Source organism: Stenella coeruleoalba, assembly GCF_951394435.1.
Source record: "Stenella coeruleoalba genome assembly, chromosome: 15".
Lineage (NCBI taxonomy): Eukaryota > Metazoa > Chordata > Mammalia > Artiodactyla > Delphinidae > Stenella > Stenella coeruleoalba.
The window spans coordinates 18,554,291-18,562,219 of NC_137161.1; positions in this window are offsets into that span (position 1 = coordinate 18,554,291).

Genomic DNA, 7,929 nt, shown 5'->3' on the forward strand with positions numbered 1-7,929 from the left:
GGCTCAGCGGCCATGGCTCACGGGCCCAGCCGCTCCGCGGCATGTGGCATCCTCCCGGACCGGGGCACGAACCCGTGTCCCCTGCATCGGCAGGCGGACTCTCGACCACTGCGCCACCAGGGAAGCCCTGGATCATTCTTTGTTGCAGGGTTGGCGGGAGTGTTGTTAAGATGTTTAGCAGCATTCCTAGTCTACCCACTAGATGCCAGGTAGCACCCTACCTCCAGCTGTGACAACCAGATTGTCTCTAAACTTTGTCAAATGTTCCCTGCTGGACAAAACTGCCCGCAGTTGAGAGCCACTGAAATAGCAGAAAGAGCTGAGTGGCAAAGGGGGCACCTGGGGGCACCTGGGTCCTACTCTGATCCACCCATGGAGTACTCTAGGGCAAGTAACTTGCTGGCCTCAGTTTGCCCTTCTATGAAACGAGACCTGGATTTCTTAGACCTTCTCAGCTCTAATGTCATGGGAGCCTAGAAGTCATTCCTCTCCTTGTTCCTCCTGCCCCCACGAGTGGATGCCCCCATCTCTGCCTGCTTAGCATTGTGGAGAGGGAGGGGGACTCCTGTGAGCCAAGCCCCGGGCTCCTCTCCGCTACCTGCCCCCATCCCTGAAGGCATCTCCTGCCCCCAGGACCAGCTCTGCCTCCTTGGTCTGCTCCCGATGGAGGAGAGCTCCTCTTGGCTCCCCTATACCACCCTTCACCCCCAAACTAACATGGCTAAAATCAAACACTTCATCTTCCCCTGGGGAACCTGGTCAGCTGAATTCCTCTCAGGACTCATGGGTACCCCTCCCTCCCAAGCCCTCTGAGTCTTATTCCCCAATTTCCTGCTCATCTGGCCCCTCCTTTCTCCTCCAGGTGCCTAGGTCAAGGCTTTATGACCAATGCCCAGATCCTGGGTGATAGCAGGCACTGTGGTTAAGGCATGAGACTGTCTGGATTCTAATCCCCTCCCTGACACTTACTAGTTGTGACCCTGTGCAAATCACTTCACCTCTCTGAGCCTCATTTTCGGCCTCTGGAATGGGCTAACATGGGGGTGCATGAGGGATTCATGGCGTGACCCGTGTAAAGCAGCAGCATGCAGTAGACGCCCACCCGCGCCACCTAGCAGCAGCACTGTGTCTGGAATCGTGACAGCCCCACTCACCCGGGCTGGTCCTGAGGGCACGACAGGTCAGACTCCAATGCACTGCCCCTGCCCTGAGTTGAGAGTTTAGACTTCTTAACTTGGCATTCAAGGCCCTGCATGATGGTGGCCCCGCTCTTTGCTCCAGGAGGGCCTCAAGAGGTGCCCTGGCCTCAGAGCCTACTCTGGGAACATCCACATGCCTCCCAGGCCTGCACGCAATCCCACCACAGGAAAGCCAGAACAAGCTGCCCTGGTTGTCAGCCCTCAGCCTTTCTGGGCTCCCAGATTCAGGGAGGGGTGGGGATGTGGCTCTCCGCGTAGGACCAGACGCGGCAGGAGAATCAGCACTGCTATTGCCCTGGAAGGGAGGCAGCTCCACCCAGGATCCCCAGTAGCCTTCGCAACTACTTCATCTGACCTGCCCAGTCTCAGGGCAGGTGGGCAAGGGTCAGACCCTGTTTTGCAACTGAGGACACTCAGTACCAGAGAGGGTGGGTGTCTTCCCCAAGGTGATACAGTTAGTCTGGAGTGAAGTTGGGGTGAGACTTTTCCCCTGAGAGGTTTTTACATCTCACTCTCTCCCGATCCCACATTCTGGATGTCCGCGGGGGCCCGCAGCCCCTGGATCGGGGAGAGGGATGAAGTGAAGCCGGCCCCTCAGGCCCGGGAACAGGAAGGAATGAGGGTCAGATGGCCGGACAGATGGGCGGGGCAGGGTGGGGCAGGGGAGATACCTCATCTCTGGCTCTAGTTGGGCCCTACCTGAGGAGCTGCCCACTGGACTCCGGGCCCCGGAGCTGCCGCTTCTACCTGAGTGCACAGATCAGCAGGTGTCTTCGGCCCCGCACTCACTAGGCACTTCCGGCTCCTCTAGGAGTGGGTGAGATCCCGGTTCCGCCCCTTCCACGAGCCAAGGGCGGCCTCTGCAAGTCTCAATCCGTCTAGACTCCACCTCCTAAAGAGACCCCGCCCCCGCCCAGTCCCCACGCCCAAGGGCGTCCTTTCACCTTATAGAGTGAGGGGCGAGGCCAGGCTCCAGGCTCCGCCCACTCCAGCTCCAGCCCGTCCTGCCCCGCGCTCTAGCGTTCCCCGAAGGAAAGTCCCAGTTGCCCGCCACCAGCCCAGGAGCGGCGGAGAAGCAGAGACTTTCCAGTCGAGCCGACCTAAACCTTCCTGGCTTTGCTCCTAGCTCGCTGTGTGACTTTGGTAAATTCTTTCCCCAATCTGACCCCACTTTTCTACTTTGTCAAAGGGGGTAGCCACCTTGCAGGATTTTCGAGATTACCTGAAATGACTTTGTGAGGCACCTGGCGCTCAAAAGTCCCCTCTCGGGGGCAGCTTTGACTCCCCCCGCCCCAAGGCTGGACCGTACCCTCGTATTATACACTCACAGAGCCCACAGCTGTAATTTCATATTCGCTTGAATAACTATTTGATTATTGTCAGCCTCTCTGAATTTGAATTCCGTGAGAACAGGTCTCGTTCATCCTTACACCCCCGTGTCCAGTTCAGTCCTGACATACAGCAGGAGCTCAATAAATGCCCACTCTCCATTCCATCCAGTTGATGCCCTGGTGGAGCGGAAGCGGGGTCAATACCTCCACTGGCCAGCAGAGGACAGGCGATGACCAGCCTTCTCGCCCAGTTGCGCATCCTCTCCGCCGGCAGGCGCCACGAGGGCAACAGGTAAGCCCGGGTTGCGCGAAGATTTGAAGGATCGAGGCTTGGGCCAGGGAATGGTTTTATCCTTTGGATCTGTGGTTGGTGGCTTGTCCTGTACCAAAGACGTCTCCCACAACCTGTGAGGATGGCCCCTGCTAAGAAGATGCTCCGAGAAATGTCAGGAGGTGAGGGAGTTTGCTATAAAGAGGGCGGGAACCCAGGAAAAGCTCGGAGGGGTGGGGCACAATGGCAAAGAGTCAGGCTTAGAAAGTACTGGGCGGTGGGGAGTGAGAAGTGTCCGCTCTTGTTCTGACTCAAGATGACACGACCTGTCTGGAAGTGACTGGCCTCAGTTGTCCTTGCTTTAGCAAAAGTCATTTGGTGTCAGTCCTGAAACCAGGCTGTCTGGCTGGTATCTCAGAAGAGCTCTGATGGGACGGGAGCAAAGCTATTTTAAGGTGGCCAGAGGGCAGAGCCATGCCGCAAACATGTCTGTGGAAGCATTGTGTATAGCTACTATATTCAGCAGTGAAAAACTGGAAACATCAGGAATCCTTCAAGGGAGGCTGGGAGGGAAGGAAGGACAGATCAGGGGTTATGGCTACAGATGCCACAGTAATGCTACCTCTTTGAGGCTCAATTTCCTCACCTGCAAGATGGAGACAAAATCTACCTTGCAGGATTGTATTGTGGGGATTAAACAGGATGAAGTAAATCAGTGGTTCTCAACCTTGGGTGCACACTGAAGTCACTATGCCCTTGGCAAATACTGATGCCTGGGGTGTGGAAATTAAAAAAAAAAAAAAAAAACTCTCCAGGTGATTGTAATGTGCAGCAAGGCTGAGAACTACAGAGCTAAATAAAACGCTGCACACAGCGCAGGGCAAACACTAGGTGTTCAACAATGTTTATCACATTAAAAAAAAATGGAGTACACATTGTTTTCATTGTTCCTTCTTAGAAAAAAAAAAGTTGACATAAAGGTTGTTGCAGAAATTGGATTTCCGACAGGCTTGTTTCCAGAACAATGAATCATCTGGGATTTGATGCTTATGGTGGTGGGGAAGACAGGCAGCCTCTAGTATGACTTGTCCTAACACCCAACTGAAATGTACGAGGCAGGGACCACCCTGTTCTAGCCTGTGGTTTACATCACCATTTCCAAGGCGTCCTTGGAGCGTGCAAGCAGCATGAGCGCTTGTGTATGCCCATTTCTGGTGTTAAGGATAGAGGCAATTTTCTCCTCTCCCTCACCGGTTGTGGGCAGGGCGGAGGGGCTTACACCACTGTTTGTTTTTTGAGTAACCCATCAGTGTAGGGGGCACTGCCTTCTTCATCGAACTTGGTGGCCATATGTTCTTTAAGTCTCAGACCCAATGATTATTTATTGCTCCCCACTGCTTTCTTGCTGGGTGAACCTGGCATGAAGTGGGAGGACACGTTCACCCAGGCCTGCAGCTGTGGCCACTTGTCATGGGTAGCAAGACTGGCTGCAGGAGTGTCTCCTCAACCACTCCTGGTGGCCCCGTTGAAGGTGGGAAGGGAAGCAAAGGAACCTGCACGGGCTCCCTGCAGGAGGCAGACTCGTAGGTTGGGCAGCAGGCAGTTGAGGTCTGGCCAGGATGGTCAAATTTAGCAAATAAAAATAAAGGATGCCCAGTTAACTTTCAATTTCAGGTAAATAACAAAAGATTTTTTAGTGTAAGTATGTCCCATGCAATATTTGGGACATACTTATACTAAAAAAAATATTCATTGGCATCTGAAATTCGAATTTCATGGGATATCCTTTATTTTTACTGGTTGAATCTGGCACCCCTATAACTGGTCAAACAGCCAAGGAGTACTCAGCACATGGGGTTTGCAATGGCCTCCTGCTTAATGTTGCCACATAGAGCTTCCACCTGTCACTGCCCTGCTCCAGAACTATGTGTGGCTCCCAGCTGCTTCCATAGAGCAACTAGGACTCCCTGGCTGCTATGCTGGGCCGTGCTCTTCTGCCAGGCCAGCTGCCCTGCTTGGGCCCTTTCCCACCTCTGCCCCTTCTCATGTTTTCCCTGCCTGGCGTTTCTCCTGCCCATTCCCTGTAGTAATTGCAGACACTTACTGAGCACCTACTGGGTGCAGGCAACATGCTGAGTTTTTCATCTGCATTGTCTCATTTGATTGTCACATAACCTAGTACAGGAGGGACAGTAGTTATCCTCTTTTGCCAGTGAAGGAACTGGTGCTCTAAAATGTGATTCTTTTTAAATTGAAGTATAGTTGATTTACAATATTGTGTTAGTTTCAAGTGTACAGCAAAGTGATTTGGTTTTATATATATATATATATATATTATTTTTCAGATTCTTTTCCATTACAAGTTATTACAAGATATTGAATATAGTTCCATGGGCTATACAGTAATCCTTGTTGTTTATCTATTTTATATGTAGTAGTGTGTATCTGTTAATCCTATACGCCTAATTTATCCCTCTCCCCCTTTCCCCTTTGGTAATCATAAGTTTGTTTTCTATGTCTGTGAGTCTGTTTCTGTTTTGTAAATAACTTCATTTGTATTATTTTTTAGATTCCACATATAAGTGATATATAATATTTGTCCTCTGTCTAACTTCACTTAGCATGATAATCTCTAGGTCCATCCATGTTGCTGCAATTGGCAATATTTCATTCTTTTTTATGGCTGAGTATACCACATCTTTATCCATTCATCTGTTGATGGACATTTAGGTTGCTTCCATGTCTTGGCTATTGTAAATAGTGCTGCTGTGAACATTGGGGTGCATGTATCTTTTTGAATTAGAGTTTTCATCTTTTCTAGATATATGCACAGGAGTGGAATTGCAGGATCATATGGTAGCTCTATTTTTAGTTTTTTAAGGAACCTCTATACTGTTTTTCATAGTGGCTGCATGAATTTACATTCCCACTAACAGTGTAGGAGGGTTTCCTTTTCTCCAACCCTCACCAGCATTTATTTGGCCATCTGTATGATTCTTTGAAGAAATGTCTATTTAGGTCTTTGGCCCATTTTTTGATTGGGTTGTTTGTTTTTTTGATATTGAGTTGTATGAGCTGTTTCTATACTTTGGAAATTAAGCCCTGTGTCATTTGCAAATACCTTCTCCTAGTCTGTAGGTTGTAAGACATGATTCTCTTTTCTTTTTTTTAAATAAATTTATTTATTTTATTTCTGGCTGTGTTGGGTCTTTGTTGTTGCATGCGGGCTTTCTCTAGTTGTGGCAAGCAGGGGCTACTCTTCGTTGCAGTGTGCACGGTTCTCATTGTGGTGGCTTCTCTTGTTGTGGAGCATGGGCTCTAGGCACGTGGGCTCAGTAGTTGCGGCGCATAGGCTCAGTAGTTGTGGCTCACGGGCTCTAGAGCCCAGGCTCAGTAGTTGTGACGCACAGGCTTAATTGCTCTGCGGCATGTGGGATCTTCCCAGACCAGGGCTTGAACCTGTGACCCCTGCATTGGCAGGCAGATTCTTAACCACTGTACCACCAGGGAAGTCCCAGACACGATTCTTAAAGTGTGGTCCCTGGGCCAGCAGCTGCAACACCACCTGGGAACTTGTTAGAAATGCACACTCTCAGGCCCTACTCCAGACCTACTGAATCAGAAACTCTGAGGGTGGGGCCCAGCAATCTGTATGTGAATAAACTCCCTTCCCCCACACCAAAGGGTTTCTAGTTTGCGACCTGTTGTTCTAAGACATGAAGTAACTGCAGGAACCTCCCGTCCAGGCAGAGGTATAGAGGATATAGAGGTGTAGAGGACCGCCAGGCAGGGCATTTATGATCATTCTGAGCCCCATGCCTGGGTGAGGCACTGGAGGTGCTGCAGCGATGGCACAGTCTTGGTGGGGGGAGGGAGAAGGGAAAGAAGAAGAACAGACAGGCAGTCAGGCAACTGTGATGTAAGGTAGCAGGATGGGAGGGTCCAGGAAAGTTTTCCCGAGTAGATATCTATCTAAGCCTGAAAAATAAATTGGAATTAGTTAGATGAAGAAGGGTGGGAACGGTGTTACAAGTGTACTGACTAGTTTGTACAGAGGCCGGGCAGAACTACCTGGGGATAGTTCAGTCTTTTTTTTTTTAATTATTATTTATTTATTTTTTGGCTGCGTTGGGTCTTCGTTGCTGCGTGCAGGCTTTCTCTAGTTGCGGTGAGCGGGGACTGCTCTTCGGTGCCGTGCACAGGCTTCTCATTGCGGTGGCTTCTCTTGTTGCAGAGCACGGGCTCTAGGCCCGCGGGCTTCAGTAGTTGTGGCACTCGGACTCAGTAGTTGTGGCTCACGGGCTCTAGAGCGCAGGCTCAGTGGTTGTGGCGCACGGGCTTAGTTGCTCCGCGGCATGTGGGATCTTCCCGGACTGGGGATCAAACGGTGTCCCCTGCACTGGCAGGCGGATTCTTAACCACTGGACCACCAGGGAAGTCTGATAGTTCATGACGGAAGCTGTGACAGTGTGAGTGGCGGGGGGGGGGGGGGGGGGGGGGAATCAGATAGTGTGTTTGTTGGGGGAGGGAGTGCGGGGTCCTCTGCCCTCAAAGCAAAGGAGGAAGCTTTAATGGGTATTGAGAAAAAGCCCTCCGGCTTCCATGTGGAGCGGGCACTAGGGAAGATAGTAGGCGAGGGGAGGGCGGCGAGGAGAGACCCAGGGGGTGTCAGGCCTTCCGTCGCCCCTAGATCCAGCCTGCTTCTGACCTCCAAGGCAGCTGCAGAGACTCAGCCCCCAATAACAGCTTTGGGCAGGTGGAGTTGCAGCAACCAAGGCCTGCTCCTTCCGGGGCTCAGGGGTGGGGCTGGGGAAGCAGCCCCACCAGACCCCGCCCACCACTACCGGCCCTCCCCCCATGGTCCGCCCCCATCGCCGGCCTCGCCCCCAGACTCAGTCCCTCCTGCAGCTGTTGGCTGGAGGAAGCCAGATTCTGGGCTGCGATCTGGGTTGCTTTTCCCTTCCTTGTTCTCTATCCCTGCTGATGTGGCTAAGGCTGCGGTGCTACTGGGGCCTCTTCTCCCAGGCCCTTCAGGGATAAGCTCTGGATGCGGTCAGGGATCCCTAGGCTGGAGGGCAGGGGACTTCCGTTGCTGTCCTCTACTCCTGCCAACCAAGCCGTTGGTGCC